This window comes from Tursiops truncatus, chromosome 3, assembly GCF_011762595.2.
Source record: "Tursiops truncatus isolate mTurTru1 chromosome 3, mTurTru1.mat.Y, whole genome shotgun sequence".
NCBI classification, from domain to species: Eukaryota; Metazoa; Chordata; class Mammalia; order Artiodactyla; family Delphinidae; genus Tursiops; species Tursiops truncatus.
In genome coordinates, this window is record NC_047036.1 from 170,240,869 (window position 1) to 170,267,335 (window position 26,467).

Here is a 26,467-nt window from a genome sequence, read left to right on the forward strand (position 1 = left end):
GTGTACCTGTGGGGCGCGAGCCCGAGACAGGTTTGCCTTGGTAGGCCCCTGCCTCCAAACAGCAACCCGGAAAGTTATAGTTTATTAACTGCACAGGTGTGAAGATGAATACAAACCAGGCTCGGTTGTTATTATATATTCCTCAAGACATTCACTCTTGGTTGACCGATTTTAACGTAAGTGAAAGCACTTTGGTGGGCCCTGGGCACGGGCCTCCTGTGATGGACGGGGGCGAGCACGCTGCCCAGACCACCTTGGTTGAAACGTTGCTTCTCACGGGGGCCTCCCCTCCCCTCGCCCAGGCTGGGTCAGCCCCCTCTGCACAGGCCCAGCTCCTGGATGTTCACTTCGGATCCTGGGGCACTGCCCTAGACCCGTTCTCCATCCAGGCAGTCCTGCCCCCTGGGCACTGCCACGTCTGGAGACCTCTGTGGTTGTCACGCTGTGGGTGACCTACCCCACAAGCACAAAGGACGGGCACATACAACACAAAAGGTCCCCACGGAGCCATGCTCCCTGGACCTGCCCCAGGGCTCCGAGGGATGTCGGGGAGCCTGACCCGTTCCTGCCAGAACCACGGGTCCCACAGCCCGAGAAGGCCACAGCGGCCTGAGGGGCCATGTCTGGGGCCCAAATCAGCTGGAGAGACGGATGGAGGGAGGGCGGGAGGACAGCTCCTACCTGGTGGCCTGAGCAGGCTCACGCAGGGAGGAGCTTCGCGAACACCATCCACTCCCTGCCTACCAGGTCTGTGCAGGGCCTCTGCACATCTGGGCCTGGGGCGCGGGGGTGAAAACGCACGTAACATAAAAGCTACCATTTTAATCACGTTGCACTGTTCAGCTCATTGGCATTGGTACAGCCATCACCTCTATCTAATTCCAGGACATTCTCATCTCCCCCATATGAAACGCCGTCCCCATCAGCAGTCACCTCTCCTCCCCCAGGCCGTGACAACCACGAACCCACTCTCTGTCTCTGTGGATCTGCCTGTTCTGAACGTTTCTGGAATTCGCAGCAGTGATTTCTGCAGTGACTCGAGGGTCTGCTGGGATCAAGGACACGGGGCGCCCTGCAATGTACCTTGAGGGGTGGCCCTGAAGCAATGGGCACTTCTGTCCCCTCATGTCCTGACAGCCACCCCAGAATGTCGTTACAGGCTGGGCAGCAGCAAACCCCGCATGCCTTCCAGGCGGCTGCTGCAGGGCGATCACGTCGCATCCTCTGTGGGTCGTTGTCTCCCTGCACCAGCAGGGGCAAGGGCCGGGCAGAAAGAGAGCCCCACGGGGGGCTGCTGACGTTACTGCTGCAAGACCCACGGCACCAGCTCCCGGGCCGACCCGAGCGGACTCAGCGAAGCAGGAGTGCTCACGGGCTAAGCCCGGCGACCGGTGCCCCGTGAGGAAGATGAGAGCGCTGGACCAGCACGGGATGAGCCTCAGGATAAGCCCAGCCTGCCTCACTGGTCACGAGTGTGACCGTAAGAAGGACGTGTGGTCACTTGGAAGGCTGCGGCAAGAGTGAGGCTCAGGGGTGGGCCACCCAATGTTTGTGCACCGTGGAAACTTCCAGAGGTCACAACCCAACGCATGTGGGGTAGAGGCAGGGTCTCCCGGCGGCACTGCTGACATCCGGGCCGGGTCATCCTCGGTGGGACGTTCCCCAAGACACGTTCCGTTCCGTGATCATCTGACACAAATTCTCCTAAACAAAGTTTTATTGGCACGCGGGGCACAACCGGTAATATACAAGAGCAGAACTGAGTCGTCTTGACGGAGAGTGTCAGCCTGCAAAGCCGAAAATATTCCCTCTCTGGCCCTTTCTGGAAAAAGTGTGCTGACCGCTGGCCTCTGGGCAAGCCCGGTGAACCTAACATTCTAGATGGGGGAGAGAAACATGCATACAAATAACTACATGAAACAGAGACAGTTTTACTTGGAGGCGTCATGGAGAAAAGCGAGGCAGTTCAGAAGGACCGTGGGTGTCGGTGAGATTCAAGGACGGGCTGGAGAGGAGAGCCCTCGCTGGAAGGGGACACTGGAGCACAGACCCTAAAGAGATGAGGGGCGGCCGTGTGGGTATTTGGAGGAAAGGTGGTGGCAGTGGGGGTGCAGCTCGTGCAAATGTCCTGGGGCGAGACGATGCCTTTTGGGGCAGCGGGCGGTGAGGTCAAAAGCTGACAGGCCCTGTGGCCACTAAGAGGTGAGCTGTAGCCCTTGGGAGACTGGGGAGGGGGTACTCTGAGCAGGGAGGTCACATGACCTGACAAAGCTTCTAAGGCTGCCTCTGCGGCTGCTGAGCTGGTGTTTCTTTCCTCCACGTGACGCAGCCCTGACTCAGCCTGGAGACGGTAGCCTGGCAGCTCCATCTGGGTTGGGAGGGGGTTTGCAGGAGCTGCCTGGGCTGGGCCCTGACTCCCCGTCCACCTCCCTCGGCTCCCCAACACAGAGTTTGCTGGAAACAGGCGGGTCCCCACAGCTCCTTCCCAGGAGCGGGTGTGAGCTTCTTGGAAGCCGCAGGCCAGCGGCCACGGAGCTGTCTGCTGACATCACTGTGCAAGGCTGCGGCCGTCAAGACCCTGGGCTGCTCTAAAAGGGCTTTGAGGAATCGGAGACAGGGTGTCAGGACGACGTCCCACCTCCCCGATCCCCGCGTCCCACAGAGGACAGCGCGCCGTGCGTGCGGGGGGTGCAGGAGCTTCAGACAGGGCGCGTTTCCTGCAGACCCATGACCCCCAACCATGACAGAGAGGGGGCTGCACCAGCGTCCTGGGATCATCCCGTGGACCCAAGACCAGAATCACGAGCTCCCAGGACTAGAAGGAGTCTGGAGACAACACTGGGCGGGTCATCCTCTGGGGGGCCGTCCCGGGCGCTGCAGGGTGTGCAGCAGCACCCCTGGCCCCCACCCCCTCGATGCCAGGAGCACCCCAGTCAAGATGACCACAGACGTCCCCAGACATGGCCCAGTGTCCCCTGGGGCAGGATCAGCCCCAATGAGACCCCCCCCACCGTCTGGGTCCAATAATAGAAATGACTTTGGAAGCAGCTGGTCAGCCCCTCTGCCCAGGGCCCCGTGTGGACACCGGACATATTTGAGGAGCAGAGTGAGGAACCTATGGAGCTGCTGGTTGCTGGGCTGCTGTGTGTTGAAACAGAGAACACAGATGCTGAGATTTCTGGTTGCCCAATCCCTGGAAAGCACAGTTCCCAGCCCTTCTGCATCACAGCCAAGAAATCCAGCAGAGGCCGGGCTGTGTTCCTGGCATTGCGGCCGCGGCGGCTCTGCGTGACCCCAGGCTTGTTCCCGGCAGGTGCTGCGAAAGGGACCCAGCTGCCCCGGGAGGGCGGGACTCCTCGGCTTCTGCACCCTGCCTGCCCCTCAGAGGGCCTGGACTGGAGGTGGCTCTCACCCTGGGAACAGTCTGGGGACACCTGTGGTCGTCACGACGGGGGGTGCCCCTGGCATCCAGTGCGTGGGGACCAGGGAGGATGCTCCACATGCCGCGGTGCCCGGGACGGCCCCCCGCAGAGGAGGACCCGGCCCCACACCCACAGCGCCGAGGGGGGAGGCCCTGGGTTAATTACTTGGGAGAAAACTGAGCCTGCTCCCTGCTCACACTGGACACCAGCATAAACTGCTGACAGTCAGACAGCACAACCCGGGTGAGCCCAGTGTCTCTGAATAGCCTCCTCTCCTTCCCACACCACTCAGGTGGCGTGTCCCGTCTGCACGTCAGCAACACGCGGGGGGAGAGAAGCCACAGCCCCCGCGGCTGGGGTCGGAGGGGGGTCAGCAGCCAGGGCCCTAGAGTCCGCCCCGTGAGCAGGACCGTCTTTCCCAGCCCCTTCCTGGTTAGCCCGGCCCAACACACTGGGGCGGGTGAAGTAAACACAGCCCGGCGCCAAGGACAGACGCTCGGCCTCGCCAGTAGGCGGGGCACCCACAGGGGATGAGGCAGGGGAAGGGGGAGGGACCTGGGGCCCAGAGCCTCCCCTCTCCTGGCCTGGACCTCAGAGCTGAGCCAGTGCCGGCCCAGGGCCCACCCTTGCTTTAATGCTCTGCTCTCACCGTCTGGAATCTCCTGGAAACTTCTGAGCAAGGGGCTCAGGTTTTCATCTCATACCTGGCCCTGAAGAGCCTCTCGCTGATCCCACAGCTGCAAGACGAAGGAGTTTCTGAGGGCCTCGTCCCTCTGAGCGCCATGTGGGCCACCAGCGCCTGGGGGGACGCTCAGGATGGGGGTGCGGGAGGGTAGGGAAGCCCAGGGTCACAGGCATTTGAGTTTCCAAGCAGAGAGTGATTTGGAGTCCACCTGCGTGCAAGCCTGGCTCTAAACCCAAGTGCCCAGCGTGAGCAGGGATCGAACTCAATGCTTTTTCCAAATAGTTAACACCGGGTCCCCGCCCCCCCCCCCCCCCCCCCGGTGCTGCTGACATCAGGGTGGGGTTGTCCTCTGTGGGGCAGCCGTCCTGGCCTCCCACCCACTTGATGCCAGACCCCGTCCCCCATCGTGACAACCACAGATCCCCCGGACATGGTGAAGTGTCCCTGGGGGCAGAATCGCCCCTGGTTGAGACCCACTGGCCTAGACGAGGGACTGGTCTCTTCTGGGGAGGCTGGGCTAAGCCACGTCGGGGCTGAGCCCGACTTGCCACTGCAGCTCTGACCCTGCCTCGGGGGCTGCGAGCCTTGGGCCCCCATCGGTTTGATCAAAAGCACGAGACCAGCCTGGACAGAGGGCCATTCTCCAGGACGCCTGGCCGTCACGCCTCACGACTGTCCATGCCCTGCCCACCACCTCCCACCTCCCACCCTGCAAGCCCCCGCCTCCAGGGAGCCCTTGGAGCTCCCTCACCCTCGGCGCCTGCCTTCTGCATCGGATGCCCTCCCTAGCCCCCTAGCCGGCGTGGACGTAGACGAGACCTCCTCCGAGACCTCCCTGGACCCCGGGGCTCTCATCTCTCTGCTCGGCTCCCCCAGGCACATTTCCTGATTTCTTCCTCTTGCCCTTTTTTTTTCTATGGCCGCACCGCGCGGCATGCAGGATCTTAGCTCCCCGATCAGGGATCGAACCCGCGTCTCCTGCACTGGAAGTGTGGAGTCTTAACCATTGGACTGGACCGCCAGGGAAGTCCTGTTTTGTCCTTCTTGTTTGCTTGGGTGTCTGTGCCAGCGCTGTCCTTGGAGGGCAGGGCTTCATTCACCACCATGGCCAGCACCTACGACCACCCTCGGCCTGTGCTGGGCGCCGGGTCGGTATTCTGACTGACGGTCTGACCTGCCACTCACTCTCCAGCCACCATCACCCCCTCCCCGGCTTCTCCAGCCACTTTCCCCGACGCTATCCTCATCCTCCACTGACTGCGGTGGAGTGCTCACTTGACCACACAGTTGTTTTCTCCTGTCCTGTTTTTTTTCAACAAACGTGTACTTTGAAATAATCTGGGGTTTACAGAAAAGTTACAAAGACAGTAGAGAGAGTGCCGTCTGCCCTCACCCAACCACCCTTCCCCGGGGCGCGTTTGTCACAGCTGGGAAAGTGACATGGGGACACTTTATTCAGATTTCCCTACTTTTCCCCCCAATGTCCTGCCCCAGGATGCTGACACTCTGTTCTGTCGCCACTCACGTGTCCTCAGTCACCTCTGGGCAGTGAAAGCCTCTGGCTTTTCCTGGCCATCTTCTCACTAATTCTTTGTTTGTTTTGGAAAAAAAAAAAGTTACTTTCCATTTAAAAATGCTATTTAGGGTTTATTCTTGTTATTTGTAAATGAATTAATAAATACTTAAGATTTTTCTCAGTTTTAATTTTGAATCTAGTGACTTTTCATAAATATAACCCGAATTAAAGAAAAGCTCTTTGGCGCCTTCAAGACCAAAACGCTGGAGAACCTCTGTCCTAAAGAGTGGTTGGTGAGCTCTGGCCCGAGGGCCACATCCGGCCCTCTGCACATTTTTTGTAAAGTTTTACCGGCACATAGCCACGCCCCTTCCCTCAGGTATTGTCTCTGGTGGCTTTCAAGATACAAGAGTTGAGTGTTTCAGCAGAGACAGCCTGACCTGCAAATGAAAATATTTAAGGTCTGGTCCTTTACCAAAAAGTCTGCTACTGTTGATCTCCATTATAGCAAGTTTGTAGCAAGTGCTTGTTTAAAATCAGGCCAGGGACTTTCTTGGTGGTCCAGTAGTTAAGACTCTGCACTTCCACCGCAGGGAGCGAGGGTTTGATCCCTGGTCGGGGAACTAAGATTCTGTATGCCGTGAGCAGCCAAAAAAATTTTTTTAATAAAAAATAAAATAAATAAATAAAATCAGGCCAAAACCTACAGGGTGTGGGATCCCAGCAGACATCAGAATACCAGTACCATTGAAATGTCCATCGCATTACATCTTTCAAAAGCAAACACCACCGTGGACCATTACACAGCCATGAAGAGGGGGGGAAGCCCTGACACTCGCTACCACGTGGCTGGACCCTGAGAACACGAAGCTCAGTGAGAGAGGCCAGACACAGAAGGACACACAGGGTGTGATTCCACTGATGGGAAACGTCCAGAACAGGCAGATCCACAGACACAGAGAGTGGGTTCCTGGTTGTCAGGGGCTGGGGAGGGGGATAGGGGGAGCGACTGCTGGTGGGGACGGGGCGTCTTTTGGGGTGATGGAATGTTCTAGAATTAGCTAGTGGTGGCTGTTGCACAACTAGGTACTACAATGCACTGAATTGAACACTTTAAAGGATGAACTGTGTGCTGTGTGAACTATATCTCAATAAAAGAAAAAGAGCCCACAGCCCTGTGCTTTGGCTACAGGACACTGTCCTGTTCCATGTCCTACACGCGAGGTGTCCCAATCACTGCCCCACCTTGCAATCACCCCTCAGACATAGTAACAGCCCTCACCCCGTCCCCCGACTGCACCCCAGGGCAGGGCCCATGGCACCCCCAGGGGGCGCTCGTGCCGCAAGATCAGCATGTTATAAAGAGGAAAAAAGTCAAAGTGGTTTTCCCTCAAAGCAAACGGGAAAGATCTCGGGCAAGAATTCAACATGTTTAAGCAATTACAGGCAAAAGAGATTTCAAGGAAATGTCCCAGCGATTGGTGGGATTCTAGGGTCACGGTGCCAGCCTCACTGGGGGACCCTTGGGTGTCTCCACAGCATCATTACCCCCAGCTGGACAGCTGGTAGTGTGCACGGAACGGACTTGCGGGGTGGAGATGCTGTCCAGTCAAGGCTGTGCTGTGACCTTGGGTGACCTCCTCCAGCCCTGGTTTCCACTCTCGTTTACAAAGGCACAAAGGCTCCCCTCCTGGCATCACGCTCTGGGTAGAGGTTACATTTTGGCTAAATGACTTGCTCTGGCCAAGAGTGAGCCCGGTCCACTGGGCTTTTATCTGCTGCAGGCTCCCCTCCCCCTGTGACCCGCCCTCCTACCCTCCCTCCCCGCCCCCGCGCCACAGTCCCTTACTGAGTTCCACCCAGCTCCCACACGGTGGGTTGAGCAGTGTGCCCCCAAAATTCATGTCTACCCAAAATCTCAGATGGTGACTGATATGAACTGAATTCTGGTCCCCCAAATTCCTGTGTGGAAGCCCTGACCCCCAGGACCTCAGACTGTGACTGTATTTGGAGATGGGGTCTTTAAAGAGGAGATTAAGGTAAAATAAGGCCCTGACGGTGGGCCCTGAGCCAATGGGACTGGGGTCCTTATAAGAAGACAGATTAGAACACAGACATGCCCAGAGGGGAGACCATGTGAGGACATGGGGAGAAGGCGGCCGTCCTCACACCAAGCAAAGAGGCCTCAGAGGGGACCAGCCCTGCCGACACCGCGATCTGGGACGTCCAGCCTCCAGCACTGCAAGAGAATAAGTGTCTGTTGTTTAAGGCCCCGGCCTGTGGTATTTGGTTGTGGCAGCTTGAGCGGACTAGTTTGATGACCTTATTTGGAAATAGGGTCTTCGCAGATGTAATTAGTTGAAGTAAGATGAGGTCATGCTGGAATAGGATGGGCCCTAACCCAATGCTGGTGTCCTTATAAGAAGAGGAGAGACACACAGAGATAGAGGGAAGGTCACATGACAATGGGGGCAGAGACTGGGCTGATGTGTCCATAAGCCCAGAACTGCCTGGAGCCCCAGAGGCTGGAAGAGGCAGGAAGGACCCTCCCCTGAGCCTCTGTGACATCTTGACCTCGGACTTCTGGCCTCCAGGACTGTGGGAGAATAAGTCTCTGTTGTTCTAAGCTGCCCAGTCTGGGGTCATCTGCTACGGTGGTCTCAGGACGCTGTCACCCCTCTGCGGTTTCCCTTCCCCACATTCTGACAGCCTGTGGAAGAGTCCGTCCTCCAAACACCCCTCTGGTTAGCAGAGGGTCTCCTTCACCCACTCTTGTCCTCAAAAGCGTTCACAGTGCCTTGAGGGGACTGCTTCTACTTAAAATTTTATTTTTGACTGGATATACTAGTCCATTCAGGCTGTTATCACAGAACCCTGCAGACTGGGGGGCTTAAACCACAGACATGATTCCTTATTGTCCCAGAGGCTGGAGGCCCATGATCAGGCTGCTGGCATGGCGGGTTCCTGGTGAGGGCCTACTTCCTGGCCTGCAGACAGCCGCCTTCCTGCTGTGACTTCACGTGGCCAGAGCTCTCTCCATCCCCTTATAAGAGACCAGAGCTCTCTCCATCCCCTTATAAAGACACTAATCTCATCCTAGAGGCTCCACCCCCATGACCTCACTGACCCCAATCAACTCCCAAGGGCCTCACCTCCAAACACTATCCCACTGAGGGTTAGGGCTTCAGCATGTGAATGTGGGGGACATAAACATTCAGTCCATAACATGGGGGTAGGTTATGATTATTAAATATCCACTGTGGGACTTCCCTGACGGTCCAGTGGTTACAACTGCTTCCACTGCAGGGGGTGCGGGTTTGATCCCCGGTTGGGGAACTAAGATCCCACATGCCGTACGGCATGGCCAAAAAAAAAAATCCACTGTGTACAGGCGGGGGGCCAGGCGAGGGATGGGTGGGGCCCCCGTGGCTCCATAGCGCCTGGCAGGGGAGCTCATCCAGAGCTGACACGCCCCACAGGCCTGCCGACCTAACAGCTCCCTCTGGCCCCCAGCCCCGGCCTCCCTCTGAACCACTCCTGTCAGTGGAAGCTTTTGAGGAACACACAGCTTTGCCCTGCAAAAGTTAATGGCCACAAAGGGTGCCTGGGATGCAGAGCATGTCTGGGGAAAGACCCGGAAACCAGTAAGTCACTTGTTTACAGGAAGGGAGGCAGAGAGCTGGGAGCACTGGTGGGAGGGGAGACACCATTTTCACAGGACACAATCTGCACCTTTTGAATTCTTGTACCGTGGCATATTTATTTACGCAAAAACTTAGTTTTTCTTCCTAGGGGTGTCTGGGCCCGCGTGAGGGTAGGTGAGGGAAAAGCCAGGTATTGGCCCAGCTCCCTGATTCTGCAGCTCGGACTGGGCTCCCCCTGTCCTGGGGGAGCGGATAGGGGACCCGCACGCTGGGGCCAAGGTGTCAAACCAGAACCAAAAAATGTCTCATACTCCAAAGAATTGAAAGCGGGGTCTCAAACAGATAGCTGTACACCTGTGTTCACAGCAGCAGGACTCAAAGGTAGAAAGAACCCAAGTATCCATGGACGGATGATGGATAAACAAACGTGGTCCATCCACACGCTGGAAAGTGATTCGGCCTCGAAAAGGAAGGAGATTCTGACGCTCGCTACAGCGTGGATGGACCCCAAGGACAGGATGCTCAGTGAGAGAGCCAGACACAGAAGCACAAGTACTGTCTGACTCCACTCACAGGAGGTCCCTAGAGAAGTCTCATCCACAGAGACAGGAAGTAGACGGTGGGGGCCAGGGGCTGGGGGAGGGGTGGGGAGTCAGTGTTTCCTGGGGACGGCTTCTATTTGGGAAGGTGAGAAAGTTCTAGAGACGGATAGTGGCGATGGTTCCACGACAATGTGAATGTATTTGATGCCACTTAACTGTGCACTTAAAAATGGTGAATTTAATTGCCATTTGTATTTCAACACACACACACACACACACGAAGATGCTCCACATGTTCACAAGAGCCTGGCTCTGTCCTGGGTGTGCGTGTGTGCAGCAACGCAGCCCATGCGTAAACAGGGCAACCGTGGTGGCCTCACAACACAGGTGACCGTCACCAGGCGGCATATCCACCACCCCACCCCACCCTCCAGGAGGTGGCTGAGCACATTAGAGTGCTAAGGGAAGGCTTCAGGGACCTGCTCCACTGAGCTTTCCTGATAATTCCCAAGGACGGAGGGGAGGGCAGGTGGACAGGCATGGGGACCCGGCACCTCAGCTCCCACCCCCGGCTCCCTGGCTGTTTACTGAGCTTAGACGTGTCCACTCTGCTGGCCAAACTGTTCCTGCCCCGAGATCAGGAAAACAAGGTCAGCTCAGGACATGGAAGCACTGCCCTGGCTGTTGTCCTTCCTGGTGGCTGCGGGGCCGGGACCCGCAGAGGGTGGACCCCTGCTGGTCACCTCCCAGGGGCGTGGGCTCTGGGCCAGGGGCATGTTCTGTCCCCATGGTTCCCCGACTTCTTTCTCCCCCTCAGTCAAGGGGAGGGGCCCTGGGACGGAGAGCAGGGGTCCAGGGCTCTCCAGCAACCTGCTGAAGGGCCTGGGGGTCCCTCACTCAGGCCCAGGTTTCCATGGATACCAGAGAAGCTGGAAGACCCCTGAAACCTTCAGGAAGAAGGAAGGTAGAGCCCAGTAAGGGGAAGGGCGTGGGGCTCGGGTGAGAGAACTCCAGTGACGGTGGGGTGACAGGACACGCTTCCCATCCGTCCAGAGCCCTCACTGTGCCGCCCAGGGACACGGACTGCAGAGCTGATGACCTCATCTCCTCAGGCAGCAGCCCAGGGTGGCCAGGGCAGCTATCACCCCAGTTTTACCAAAGGGAAACCGAGGGTGGGAGCAGATGCCCGCCTGACCAGGGGTCTCGGAGCTGGGAGGTGCTGAGGCAGATGCTGCTTCTTGGGCCTGGCTCCAGTGCCCAGCCCCACCCCCAAGCATTGTAGAAACGGCCCTGCAACCCCCTGGGCCTCTGCCCATCACTGCTGGGGGCGACTGGGGCACCCTCACCTTCTCTGTGCCTCAGTTTCCTAATCTGGAAAACAAGGTCAATTGGTTGTTGCCATGGGTGGGGCTGGAACCCTCTATGGCTCCTCACTGCCCTGAGGATAAGCTGGTCTCTGCCCGAGGCCCCCTCGCTCCCTCTGCCTCACCTTGCACCCCTGCCCGCCATCCTGGAACCAGCCTCTACTCCTAGGCACACACTGCTCTCGCCACCTGGAGGGTCCCTCCCACCCCAATCGGCTCCAGGGCACTGGCATGCTCAACTCAAGATGTCACTTCCTCCAAGAAGGCCTCCCTGAAGCCCCAGAGGCAGCACCTCAAGCAGTGCTGTCACCATCAACTCACTCAACCAGGGTTTCAACTGGGGTGATTCTACCCCCCAGGGGACGTTGGGCAATGTCTGGGGACATCTGTGATTGTCACGACTAGGGGGCTCCTGGTATCGAGTGGGTGGGGGCCAGCACACCCCACAGAGCCCAGGACGACCCCGCACAGAGAACAACCTGGCCTCAGTGTTCACAGTGTCGAGGGGGCCAGCGGGCCCTGCTGCTCGGCCCTGGGACGCGGGAGACCTGGTTGCTGGTCTGCCGGGGGCACGTGCGTGTGCGGCTGCCTCTCCTCCCGCCTACTCTGCATGCCTGTCCTCACTCCGCAGCCCCAGCTCGAGCCAAGGACGCCCACAGCTGGCAGCCTGGCTCTCTGTGGCTCTGGGCTGCCTGGCTTTGTGAGTCCTGCAGTCAGAGGGCCCTGGCTCCGAGCTCGCCTCTCATCCGCGCAGAGCTGTGAATCGGCCGGGATGTTAGTCAGGGACCCAGGGACGGCGCGTCCCATTCCAGGAGGCTCACCAGCTCAGACCTTGGCCCCGGCCGCTGACTCAGCCAGGGAGTCAGAGTGCGGTCATCACTCCTTCCGGTGCACGATGAGTACATTCTCCGCGGGCCCCACCATGCCACCGGTCCTGGTCACAGGCTCACCTCTCTGCTCAGGAGGTCAGGTGAGGATTCCTCCCTGAGCCTCATTCTTTCTTTCACTCGCTAAACATCGGGCCCGCAGTTGGGAGAGATCCCTGACCCGAAGGAGCTTACGATCCGGCCTGGGTGACAGATGCAGCTAATTTGAATGTCACAGAACAGTTATCGTGTTAACACTCAGCTTCTCTCTGCTCCTAGTTTCTCTTCTGTGACGTGGAGATGATTACCTCTAATTGGCAGAGCTGAGGTGAGTTTCAGAGCGAGCGTGGGAAGTCAACAGGGTAGGTGTATCGATCAGCTACTGCTGCATGGCAAATCACCACCAACTTAGGGTCTAAGACAATACCTTTGTCATCTCCTGGCTTCTGTGTCAGGAAACGGGGCTGTGGCTTAACTGGGCCCTCAACTCGGGTTCTCAAAAGGCTGAAATCAAGGGATTGGCCGGGCTGAGCTCTCATCTAGGAACTTGAGAGTCCCCTTCCAAGCTCATCTGACTGGTTGGCAGAGTCTACTTCCCTGCAGGTGTAGGACTGAGGCCCCATTTTCCTGCTGGCTGTTGGGAGGCGGCTGCTCTCAGCTCCCATGGCCTCCTCCACGGGCAGCGTGTGGCTGTTTGCTTTTTCCAAAGCCAGTAGGAGAGTGTCTGCTGTTGCTCTGGTTTCTCTCGCTCTCTCTCTTTCTTGTGGTAAAAAGCATAAACCATCCTAACCATTTTTAAGCACACAGCTCAGTGGCATTAAGCACACTCATACTGTTGGACAACCATCCCCAACATCATCTCCAGAACTTTCTCATCTTCCCAAACTGAAGCTCTGTCCCCATGAAACACTGACTCCCCACCCCTCCCCCAGCACCTGGCCCCCACCATCTACTTCCTGTCTCTGTGGATGTGACCCGTCTAGATAGGCTTCTGGTCTCTTGTAAGGGCTCATCTGATTAGGTCAGGCCCACCCAGACAATCGTTGTGATGAACGGACTCAAAAGTCCACCGATCAGGGGTCTTTGTTATAAAGTCCCTTGGGCCATATCACATCAGCCTAACCACAGAGTGGCATCCCATCCATTCCAGGTTCTGCCCACACCGAGGAGCAGGGATAGGACAGTGCGTGGACACCAGGGGGGCGGGGGTCTTTGGTGCCATCTTGGAATTCCCCCTCCCACGGGAGGTGCAGTGACATGGGGTGCTGCCACTGTATGGGCTCCCGTGAGGAGGAAGCACACAACAAGCCCCCACCGCCTGGGGAGCGCCTGCCATTCAGGGCGCAGAGAAGACGGCAGAGAACTCTGGGGAAGTTGAGGAAGCCTTGATTCCAACAACGGGATGTCTCAGCAGTCCTCGGAGCCTGGGCAGAAGGGCCAGGGGAGGATGAGGGACGGTTCTCACCCCTGAGAGAACTGGGGTACCTCACTATAACTCCCGGCCCTCCCCGTCACTCCTCCCTCTGGCGGCCCTCCTGTGAATGCCAGGACCGCGGTGGTGACAGCGGGCCCGCCCTCTATGCTCAGAAAGGGCAAGTGAGTCGCCTGGGGTGTCCGTGTGAGTGAGGGGTGCATCTGGATTTGAACCTGAGCCTTCTGGTGCTGGGAGCCTCCACAGAATTGCAGACCACCCCCCCCCCAAGAGAATAAACCCACTGGAAGGGCTAGCTGCCTAATAAGGCGACAGACGAGATGCCCAGAATTGTGGGAAAAGAGAGGCACAGCCCTGCACGACGAGCGTGGGGCACTGTGCCGCCCAAGGTTAGATGTTCGTATCTGTTTTTCCCAGCCCCCCCAAACACAGCAGGAAGAGCTCTCTCCACTCTGCAGACATGTGACGGTCCTACACACCCACAAATTAAACAGAGCCGAATCCGTGCACGTGACAGAGGGCCCAGAACTCTGCACACACGCAGTCCCTGCGCCAACTTCCTATTTTTGTGCAATAGTTACACGAGATGCCGCCACTGAGGGGAGCTGGGGGAAGGGTGCATGGGATCGCTCTGCACGGTTTTTGCAACTTCCTATGAATCTGGAATTATTTCAAATTAAAGGTTTTTTTTTTTTTTAAAAACCAGGTGAGGGGACTTCCCTGGCGGTCCAGCGGTTAAGACTCTGAGCTTCCACTGCAGGGGGCACGGGTTTGATCCCTGGTCGGGGGAACTAAGATTCCACATGCCCCACAGCGTGGCAAAAATAAATAAATAAATAAATAAACAAATAAATAAAACCAGGTGAAGCTATGGGTTTGTTTAGCTGTGGCGAGGACAAAGCATGCTTTCTCCAAGCACCGCCTTTCTACCCCAACCCTGACCCACCCGCGGTGCCTCAGCAAGGAAGGCGAGGATAAAGAGACCCCCTGCATGGCCCTGGCGGAGGCTCAGCATGGCTGGGTCTGGAATGACCATGCCCCCTTCTCCCCCTTTGTGGCCATAAGGATTCTAAGTCCCCAAACCCCTGCCCCCTGTGTACCAACCCCCAAGTGTGGGCAGGACTGTGAACGTGATACCATTTCCCATATTAGGAGACTTCGTACAGAAGGGATTCGGAGGGTGTACTTAAAGCCCCGAGTCAGTTGACTTTGAGTTGATCAAAAGGACAAATCACGTGGGTGTCAAGGGCAGGGCCCTTCCTGCAGTGAGAGACTGAGGAAAGAGGGGGCCCACAGAGGAGACCATGAGGCTGGGCCTCATATGTGACATATCATATGTGACTGTCACCCTGTGCGTGTTTGGAGTCAAACGAGGCCTTGAATCTGTGACTCTACCTACGACCGCATGTGTGTATCATCCCTGCCCTGAGGGAGGCTGACTGTTCAAGTGGTTGCCTAGCAACGCGCCCGTGACTGGGGATACAGGGGTCTCTGTGCCTTGGCTGCCGCCTGGGCTGAGCCAGTTCTCGCTGCCCCACGGGAGGAAGCCTGGCTCTGCTGTATCAGACATGAGCCTCTCTGGGCCTCGATGCTCAGACTGGTAGAATCAGGTGGCAGCACTAACCAGTCCATAAGGGGATTAGCCCGCAGGGTCGGAAGAGTGGGGCCTGGGTGGGAACCACGGTAATAACTCACAGTAGAGCATAAGGAGAGTGATCTCGATTGATCCTGGGAGCAAGAATCTTGTGGAGAAGGGGTCTCTCCTCCCACTCACCGGGTGCTGCTGACGTGGGGCTGGGGTATCCTCTGGGGGGCCATCCTGGACACTGTGGGGTGTGGAACAGCCTCCCTGGCCCCCACCCACTCACGCCAGGAACTCCCCAGTCATGACGACCACAGACGTCCCCAGACACGGCCAGGTGTCCCCTGGGGGCAGGATCAGCAGGGTGAGACCCTGCTGTAGGGGGTCAAACTCATGTCTGAACTGCCCCCGCTGCCATGGGAAGCACCACGTGGCCTGCTCTCCAGAATCAGAGCTGCAGCCTGCAGGGAGAGGGTTCCGAGCCCTGTGGGCTGCAGAGGGGGCCCCCTTGGCCGGTTTCTGCGCGGGACCCCATAATTACATAGGTATCATATATGCTGTCAGGAAGGCAGGGACAGCAGAAGCCGTGACCTTCCGTGAGCAGAACGTTTTAAGGTTTTTAACTGTCTATCTTGGCAGTTCTTTCAGGAGAACAGCTTGTCCATGGAGAGAACTGATAATAATGTGCATTTCAACACACCCGGGACAGATCAGAAGTGGGTAACCAACCAGGAGAAAGAAACACGCTCTGGCTTGCGCGCTGGGTTGGAGTTTGCTCCCCATACCAGGGCCACTCTCTCAAGATAAAGGGCTCCAATAGGCGCTTTCAGCAGAAATGTTCGCAAACTCCCGGGAGAACAGGGGCTATCAGAAAAACACCCCGCTGTTGGGAGGTCATGGAGTTCTGCATTCTCACCATGGGCGGGAGGGCTGGAGAAGTGCCTGAGAAATCGTTCTCAACCAAGAATCACCCCAGTCCGTGCAAAATCTTCTCATTTCCACCTTGGCCCCCTTTCAGGCAGGCGCTCAGTGGCCACCTGGGGCTCACGGCTGCCATATTGGAAAGCCCAGCTCTTACTCAAAGAACGACGGCACCTCCATAAGGAAAGCCAGCACCACGATGGCCCACACCAGAGCCCTGGCACAGCTGCCACGCCGTAGGGACACTTGCTAAGCCCTTCCATGAGGCAGGAACCAACCGGCTGTGGTCGCGGCCACTCAGAGCTTCCAAACCAACAGGAAAATCCACCCAGTGGGGCCCTAAACACATCCAAAGACAGAGTGAGAGAGGGATCAGTGAGGCAGGGGTCTCACCCGGGTGACCCTGCCCCCATGGAACACTGGGTGATGCCTGGGGACATCTGTGGTTGTCACAACCGGGGGCTCAGGGAGGCTGCTCCACACCCCACAGCGTCCAGGCCCTGACGTCAGCACTCCTGAGAGGGAGAGACCCCAAACGGGTCCACGATTCTCACTGACACATCAGTCCTGTGAGAGCTGGGGATTCTGCCCGCCCTGCTCACTGGCGTCCCCCAGAGCCTGGCCTGGGCAGACAATGGGAAATCCTTGCTGAGGGGATGGAGGAAATCTTTGGGAGGGTCACCCCGTGCCTGGCCAGGCTGGGCAGCCACTGCCCAGGTGACTGTACTGGGAGGTGACACACGCCCGAGGGTGCCTCAGGGGACACTGGGCAGATTCCAAACAAGGAGGCTTTGAGGGTGGCTGCCTGGGGAAGTCCCCCAGGGGCCAGAGCCGCTGACCCGGCTCCAGGCGCCAGGGGAGAGAGTCACAGAAGCAAGACCCAGTCGTCACGGCGGGGTTGCCCACCCGCACCCTTTGGCCTTCGTTCCCTGGTCCAGGCTCTGCTCCGGCCACTGGAGGGTGCTGGGGCCAGGGTGGGTTCGGGGGTGCAGGTTCCGTGAGCCCGCCAAGGTGACAGAGCCCGTGTTTTGTGCCTCCCTCTTACACCCAATGGACCCACAGAGGTCTGCAAGCAGGGGCAGGGGGGTGTGGTGTGTGTGCCCAGAACAGGGTGACCATGGGACCCTGGGGGCTGAACCAGAATGTCTCGGAGAACGTGGACGGGTGGTCACGGGTCTCCAGGAGGGCCGAGGGGTTGACTGAAGACAGCTGGGCGCCCCCTTGCACCCCCTGCACCCCCTCCATCAACATCCCTGCCTGGCTCAAGGTCGGCCCCGCCAGAGACCCCGTGGACTTTCACTGCCCCCTAGTGGCCGCCAGTGGGAACTGCAGCACTCTGGGGAATGTCTCCAGCCCCGGACCCCAAACTCCGGTTCCTCTTTCAGCCCTGGTGTCTGCAGAAGTTGAGTGCAGCGGATCAGCGTGCTGTCATCAGGATGGGTGGGGTGCTTGGTGACACCCTGGCTTCCCTGGAAAGGCGGCGGCCCAGCAACAGGAGACTCCCCCTGCCCGCCCCCAGTGCTGTGGGGAACTGGATGTGAGGACGCCTGCAGATGCTGAGCACAAGGCCTGGCAAACAGGATGTGCTCATCGTGACTATGAGACTAAAAAGCAATCAGGAAAAGCCCAGATTCCCCCCTTCCAGGAGCGCGTACAGGACAGTAGGCTTCCTTGGAACAGAAAACTCCTGCAAGGCCAGCGGTGGGCACCAGCTCAGGGTACAATTCTGTCTCCCCCAGCGGTCACTGGGCACTGTTGAAAGGGAGGCTGGCCCTCCTCTGTGGGGGGCGTCCTGGGCACTGCAAGGTGTGGACCAGCATCCCTGCCCCCAACCCCCTCAATGCCAGGAGCCCCCCAGTCATGACAACCATAGATGTCCCCTGACATGGCCCAGTGTCCCCTGAGTGGGGAGCAGGGGGTCAGAATCATGCCTGCGTGAGACCCACTAGCACAGCTGAATTTCAAATGGTGCAAGGATTTAAGGGTAAAATACACGATGAACAAAACGCAGGTGAATTGTCTTTTTATAATCTTGACATGTGGAGGAAGGCCACACAAAACACAAAGGAGAACGTGGGTGTGCGAGAGACGTTTCAGATGCCCGATGACAAAACCCACGATGAGCAAAGTGCAAAGACACGCTCAGAAAAAAATTCGCAGTGGACGGCGTACAGACAGAGAAATAGAATTTAAACGCATCACTGGGACTTCCCTGGTGGTCCAGTGGTTAAGACTCTGCACTTCCAATGCAGGGGGGCAAGGGTTTGGTCCCTGGTCAGGGAACTGAGATCCCACATGCCGTGTGGCGGGGCCAAAAAAAAAAAAATCGCTGGGAGAGAAACCCCAACAGAAAGGACGCAGCTGGGCCATTCGCCTTAGAGAAACGGCTGCGCTCACGAAAAGGACGCCCGGACGCAAGAGCTGAAATCACCTGGGCTTGTCAGGTTGGCCAGGACCTAAAACTAAACTTGGGAGGATAGGGAGACGCACCCTGGGATGGGAAATGGTGCGTTTCTGGGGGTCTTTGCGGCTGAAGGTCAAAATGTAAATGAGGGCTTCCCTGGTGGCAGAGTGGTTAAGAATCCGCCTGCCAATGCAGGGGACACGGGTTCAAGCCCTGGCCCAGGAAGATCCTACATGCCGCAGAGCAGCTAGGCCCATGCGCCACAACTACTGAGCCTGCGCTCTAGAGCCCGTGAGCCACAACTACTGAAGCCCGCGCGCCTAGAGCCTGTGCTCCACAACAAGAGGAGCCACCGCAATGAGAAGCCCGCGCACCACAATGAAGAGTAGCCCCCTTTCACAGCAACTAAAGAAAGCCCGTGCACAGCAACCAGGACCCAATGCAGCCAAAAATAAATAAATAAATAATTTTTTTTAAAAAAGAGAGTGAATTTCAAGTTGCATAGGAAATGTATAAAATATGATTTTAAAAAAATGTAGGGGGTTTCCCTGGTGGCGCAGTGGTTGAGAGTCTGCCTGCCGATGCAGGGGACACGGGTTCGTGCCCCGGTCCGGGAAGATCCCACATGCCGCGGAGCGGCAGGGCCCGTGAGCCATGGCCGCTGGGCCTGCACGTCCGGAGCCTGTGCTCCGCAATGGGAGAGGCCACAACAGTGAGAGGCCCGCGTACCGCAAAAAAAAAAAAAAAATGTAAATGAGAACACTCAGATTTAAATTCACAGACAAGGCAAACCTACTTCTAGGAATTTACCCCAAAGGGCAACCAAGGATGTAGGAAGTCTGCACAAGGACATTCACCCCAGAACGTAGCAAAATTTAAAAAGAGAGAGAAAAAAAGAAAAACAGAAAAAGAAAATGAACACCCTCAAAAAAGCCTACTAATAAGACCAGTTAAATCAATTATAAAATTATTTTAAAAGAAATAAATTATAATTCAAACGACAATGTCCTACTGTATAGCACAGGGAATATCTTGTGATAAACCAGAATGGAAAAAAATATGAAAAGAGAATATATATATACGTATAACTGAATCACTTTGCTGTACAGCAGAAATTAACACAACACTGTAAATCAACTACGCTTCAATAAATAAATTTTTTTAATGAAATAAATTATAATTCATCTGTAACATCCGGCTTCAGGAAAGAAGATGGAAATCTAGGTTTTATGGATGAGGGAAGATGCCCATCAAGGGAATGTGTACATCAAACAGAAAATCCTACTTCTCCAAAACCCCGTGCGTGCGGGAGAAGTAATTCACAGAGAGATTCGGAAGGACACTCACTGAGGTGTCAGCAGTGGTCCTCGATGGGTGGGGGGTTTGGGGTGACTTACCTCTCCTTTGTCCTTGTCTAAATTCACTTTCTTTTTACAAGAAGTTGGTCAGATGTTAACACTACACAGAAGGGTTGAGCGGGGCTAGCTCGTCCCGCACGCTGCGCAGACACATACCCCCTGCGCGACCTCGCCTGGCTCCGGGCCGCTCTCCAAACTTCCCTCCCACTTGGCGACTTTGTGAAACAGAGTTAACACTGTGAATCTGTTTGGGGCCTTGGCGGAGCATAACCAGGCCAGACGGACCCCAGGGTTCCAATCTCAGCTTCTGGTCTTTGCAGGCACAGCCTCCCTCCCAAGCTGAGCTAAAATATATACGTTTTAACGTTACTGAGCTTCACTTTACACAGCATAAAATTGGCCAGTTTGAAGGACACAACTCAAAGATTCTGCAGTCAGTCCACCAAGTCACGAGACCACCCCGACCCCTACCCCTCGCAGTTCTGCACCCTCCCCTTCGCCCTGTAAGATGCCTGGTGCCCAAGCACAGTTCTTCCCCATTCCCGCCCCAGCCCCTGGCAACCCTGAGTCACCTTTCTGTCCCTACAGACTTGCCTTTTCTGGAAATATCATCTGAATGGAATCATTTAGTGTCTGCCTTCTTGTCTAACATGTTTTCTTTTATACAAACACACACACACACACTGAATGAGAATATACGTTATAAAGATGTCAGATCTCCCTCAAATTTCTTGCTAGATTGAACACAACCTGAATCAAAGATCCATCTGTATTTTTGTTAGAAACCGGAAGTTTATTCCAAAGACGGCCTGAAAGGGGAAACTCCACGGAAGTAGCAAAGACCTTTGTGACAGAATCAGAGGAGCACGGAGTGTGGTCCCTGACAATTACAGTCAGTGAACCAGGCAGGCCATGGGGCAACCTCATTCATTCTCATGCTATTTCCTCTTCAAATGTCACAAAAGCTACTCAAAGTCCTCTTGGGAATAAGACCAGAAACAAACAAGCGAGCAAGAGTTAAAGGACCAGGACTGAGCTTTATTTTGCTCCTGACTTAACCTTCCGGAGGCCTTCGCCACATTTCCCGACCTGCTGTCCCACTGCGGTGGGTGACGGGGTTCAGATATCTGTCGCAGCCCACGACTTAGCTCTGCTCTGGCCGATGGCCATCGAAGGGTCACCCTCCACGCCAACGGGAAATGGAGTGAAGCACCGTAGACCCCAATTAAGCCTCTTGAGGAGGAAGCTAAGAGCTGGGAAGCAGGTGGCACTGACAGGCCCGCGCCGTTCTGCGCCCATCCTGGGTGCGCTAGGACCCACCCTGCCGGACCACCCTGCCAGTCTCCCTGCTCTGTGCCCCTGCTCCCAGAGCCAAGGGCAGAAGACGTTCCCTGTGGCTGCCGTGCCCTCTTGATGGGTAAGACGAGTCCTCAGAAACAAGCAGAGCTGGGAAGATGCAGGCGTGCACGGCGAGGACGCCGCCTGGTCAGCAAACCCCAACCTCTTAACTCATCCTGGCTCCGAACCGCCAATCAAAGGCCTGCGCAAACACTGAACGTGGAGAAAAGAAAAACCTCAGGACACTGACCTGTGCTGGAGGCCTGGCTGTCTTCAGCGCCGAGGTTCAGGAACCCAATGTCCGCTCCCTGGAAGAAAAACGTACCACGTTAGCTGAGCATGATTGGCGCTGAAATGCTGGGTGGGTGTTAGCAGTGTCCACATGGAAGAGTCGTGCGCTTGTGAATAGACATAAAAATTGCTCTGGGGGCCTCCCTGGTGGCGCAGCGGTTGAGAGTCCGCCTGCCGATGCAGGGGACACGGGTTCGTGCCCCGGTCCAGGAAGATTCCACATGCCGCGGAGCGGCTGGGCCCGTAAGCCATGGCCGCTGAGCCTGCGCGTCCAGAGCCTGTGCTCCGCAACGGGAGTAGGCCACAACAGTGAGAGGCCCGCATACCGCAAGAAACAAAAAAACAAAAACAAACAAAAAAATTGCTCTGGGAGCCTGGCCTTCTGGTTACTCTGCCAGACGTTGAGGACGGCACAGATAGGATGCTTCAAAATGCAGAGAGGGTAAATGTAACAAAGGCAATTTGCCAGAAAGATTTGCTAGTGATTTACAATGTTATCCCTGATGAGGTTTCCACATGTTCCAAAACTGAATTGGATGAAAGGGTTGGATGTTCACATGACCTTTGATAGTTTATGAAAGATGTTCACCTGTATCATTTGACCCCCAAGGTCCCCTGGGAGGAAGGGGAGGGGGCTGAGCCAACCCCCTGACCGAGGGTGCCCCAGGGTTTGCCTAAGGCATATGACCAACTAAATGCAAGGTGGGATCCTGGAGGGGGTCCTGGGACAGAAAAAAGACATTAGGGAAAACTAGTGAAATCTGAATAAAGAGTAGATTGAGGTCGCAGAAATGTACCCACGTCCACCTCTTGGTTGTCACAAACGCACTGCTTATGAATGACGTGACCACTGGGAGAAATTAGGTGATGGGTAGACAGGAACTCTCAATGAAACACCTCTAAAATTCTAAAAGTTATTCTAAAACGTTTATTTTAAAAAAAACTCAGTTAAAAAATTTAGGGAGAGAGGGGCTTCCCTGGTGGCGCAGTGGTTGGGAGTCCACCTGCCGATGCAGGGGACACGGGTTCGTGCCCCGGTCCGGGAAGATCCCACATGCCGCAGAGCGGCTGGGCCCGTGAGCCATGGCCGCTGAGCCTGCGCGTCCGGAGCCTGTGCTCCGCAACGGGAGAGGCCACAACAGTGAGAGGCCCACGTACCACAAAAAAAAAAAAAAAAAAAAAAAAAAAAAAATTTTAGGGAGAGAATTCCCTGGCAGTCTGGTGGTTAGGGCTCCACACTTCCAATGCAGGGGGCACGGGTTCAATCTCTGGTCGGGGAACTAAGATCCCACATTCTTCGCGGCATGGCCAAAAAATAAATAAATAAATTTAAAAATATATATAAAAATTTAGGGAACCCTCTTGCACTGCTGGTGGGAATGTAAATTGGTACAACCACTATGGAGAACAGTGTGGAGGTTCCTCAAACAATTAAAAATAGGGTTGTCATATGATCCAGGAATCCCACTCCTGGGCATTTATCAGAAGAAAACTCTAATTTGAAAAGATACGTGCACCCCAGCATTCATAGCAGCACTATTTACATTAGCCAAGACATGGAAACAACCTACATGTCCATAGACAGATAAATGGATAAAGAAGATGTGGTACATATATACAATAGAATACTACTCAGCCATAAAAAAGAACAAAATAATACCATCTGCAGCAACATGCATGGATCTAGAGATTATTATACTAAGTGAAGTAAGAGAAAGAGAAAAATACCATATGATGTCACTTATATGCGGAATCTAAAATCTGGCACAAATGAACTTATTTACAAAACAGAAAGAGACTCAGATTTCGAAAACAAACTTTCGGTTTGTTTAACAAAGGGGAAAGGTGGGGAGGAGGGATAAATTAAGAGGTTGGGATTAACATACACACACTACTATATATAAAATAGATAACCAACAAGGACCTACTGTATAGCACAGGGAACTCTACTTAATAGTCTGTAATAACCTACATGGGAAAAGAATCTGAAAAAGAATAGATATATGTATATGTATAACTGAACCACTTTGCTGTACACCTGAAACTAACACAACATTGTAAATCAACTATACCCCAATATGAAAATTTAAAGTTAAAAATGATAAAAAAAAAAAAAAAAAAAGGGCTTCCCTGGTGGCACAGTGGATAAGAATCTGTCTGCCAATGCAAGGACACAGGTTCGATCCCTGGTCCGGGAGATCCCACACGCCGCAAAGCAGCTAAGCCCATGCACCACAAGTACTGAGCCTGCGCTCTAGAGACTGCGAGCCACAATTACTGAGCCCACATGCCACAACTACTGAAGCCTGCATGTGCCTAGAGCCCATGCTCCACAGCAAGAGATGCCACCGCAATGAAGAGTAGCCCCCGCTCGCTGCAACTAGAGAAAGCCCGCGTGCAGCAACGAAGACCCAACACAGCCAAAAATAAATAAAATTTTAAAAATGATTAAAAAATAAAAATTTAAATGCTGGTTCCCTTTCTCTGAGTTGAGGCTAATTTGTTGCCAATCAAAGGCCAGGATGGAGAACCGACATCCCCACCGTCACCTGCAGGTGGCGCTGTGGCCTCAGGAACGCCCTCTGGGCTCGTGGAGTGGCTAGAATCTCCTCCAGCAGCAGGATCTGCTCTACCGGGCCCGCCGCCTAGGATTGGAACTGCTCTGGCCACTGAGGCCACAGGGGCGCCCTGGAGAGCGCGGAGGGCCAGGCAGCAGTGGACTGCAGGGATGAGAGATGCGAGGGCCAGAGCAACATGCCCACAGACCCGGAGGCCGAGACTCGCCTCAACGTTGCAGGGACCGTCTATGCCTCCGATCCTTCAACTTTTTGTTTTTTGAATCAATGAAAGACTCACGACAAGTTGGAAACTAGTACAGAGGGGTCCCGGGCACCCTTCACCCATTCCCCCAATGGCAGCTCCTTATGCAACTAGGGGACATTAGCCAAACCTGGAGATGGTGACTGATAAACCAGGCACCTTTTTTTTTTTGTCTTATTGAGATATAATTCTCATGCCACACAATTTGCATAAAGTGGACAATTCACTGGTCTTTCTGTACATTCACAAAGTTGTGTGACCATCACCGCAATCAATCTTTGAACATTCTCATCACCCCACGAGGAGACCCCGTCCTCATGAGCAGTCACCCCCCTCTCCCTCCCCGGCCCCTGACAAGTATGAATCCACTGTCTGTGTCTGTGGATCTGCCTGTTCTGGACGTTTCCCAGATTCCATCAATGGCATCACATTCTGCGTGTCCTTCTGTGTCTGGCTTCTCTCACTGAGCATCGTGTTCTCGGGGTCCATCCACGTGGTAGCGAGTGTTGGGGCTTCACTCCTTTTCACGGCTGAGTAATGCTCCCGTGTGTGGAGGGGCACAGTGGGTGTATCCATCGTCCATTGATGGACGTTCGGGCTGTTTCCACTTCTGGCTACTGTGAATCACATTGCTGTGAACATGGGCAGCTTATGAATCATTGTTGAGATGGTGTCTCTCTCTCTGCCCTCTCATCTACCATCTGCAAATCTCCCCACGCCCCAGCCCTCTAATGCCCACTGCCGGCTGTCCTCTAGTCCTTGGAGCTGGACTTGGGCAGTGAGGTGACCACCACAGAGCCTCCACCCCGGCTGTGCTCAGTCCAGACTGGCTTAGACCGGAGCAGAGAAGGGCGAGGACGAAACTTGTGCCCACAGGAACACGTCCCCGGGGCTCACAGACAGCAGGCTGCGAGGCGCACCAGCTGGCGCCAGGCTGTCCCTGTGATCTTCATTGACAAAGATGCTAGGATTTCACTTTCCCATCAGGGTGAACCCCGAGCCCCCCGTGAGGGGCCAGCAGTGGATCGAGGCCATCAGGAGGACCTGCTATAGAATCCGCAGAGCTGGCGGCAAAATGAGAATGTGGGACCCCTTGTTCAAAAACTATCACAAATTTCAGGACGGTGACAGCAGAGCCCTGGGGTGCAGACAGGGTTGCATGAAGCCGGGGCCTGCTGACCCCCCACACACCCTGCCCTCAGAACTGCCGACGAGGCAGGGTCGGTAAGTCTCAGACACAGACAACGAAAACGCCAGGTGCAAGGTGCCCAGCGCTGTGAGGGAGAAATAAATCACTGGAGGGAAGCAGACAGAACTTAGAAGGGTGGTGATCAGAGGCCTGCATGGATAGGACATTCGCCCACTCTTGTCATGGGCAGGACTATTTTTCTTTTTTTTTTTTTTGGCTGTGCCGCTCGGTTTGCAAAATCTTAGTTCCCCAACCATGGATCGAACCTGCGCCCCCGGCAGTGGAAGTACAGAGTCCTAACCCCTGGACCGCCAGGGAAGCCCCTGGGCAGCACTTCTTATGACCTGTGAGCCCCACCTCATCCACGCTCTTTCCTTTTCTTTTCCTTTTTTAAAAATTGAGACAGAATTCACCTACTATAAAATTCACCCTTTTAAAGCGTCTAGTTCGGGCTTCCCCGATGGCGCAGTGGTTAAGAATCCGCCTGCCAATGCAGGGGACACGGGTTCGAGCCCTGGTCCGGGAAGATCCCACACGCTGCGGAGCAACTAAGCCTGTGCGCCACAGCTACTGAGCCTGCGCTCTAGAGCCTGCGAGTCACACTACCTAGAGCCCGTGCTCTGCAACAAGAGAAGCCACCGCAATGAGAAGCCCGCGCACCGCAACGAAGGGTAGCCCCCGCTCGCCCCAACTAGAGAAAGCCTGTGCGCAGCAACGAAGACCCAATGCAGCCAAAAATAAATAAATAAATAAATTTATAAATAAATAAAGTGTCCGGTTCAGTGTCTTTTAGGAGATTCACAGGGTTGTGGCATCATCACACTAATCCCGGGACACTGTCATCCCCCCTGAAGACACCTGGTGCCCACCAGCATCACATGGTTCAAAGCTGAGTCTCCCCCGAGAGAGGCGAGATCCCAGACTGCAGGAATAGCGTGTGCTCTGCTCACCACGGCAGCGCACACTGCTGCCACCGCCGGCCCACAGGAGGTGCTCGCTAGTTCTCGGGATTCTGCACAATCCAGTCGGTGCCAAGGGCACAGGCCGGAGAGCCCTATGGATCTGGGGTGAGCGGGCCAGCCCCACACAGCTG

General features: G+C 55.5%; 1 protein-coding gene across 1 annotated transcript in view; it reads right to left on the bottom strand.

The window, feature by feature from the left end:
• The window catches only part of GNG7 (G protein subunit gamma 7), a 153,645-nt gene that overhangs the window by 84,932 nt on the left and 42,246 nt on the right, over nucleotides 1–26,467 (bottom strand). The window contains exon 2 of the mRNA XM_033854874.2: nucleotides 21,325–21,382. The gene's annotated coding sequence lies outside the window, so the exon portion shown is untranslated. The remainder of the gene's footprint in view (nucleotides 1–21,324; nucleotides 21,383–26,467) is intronic.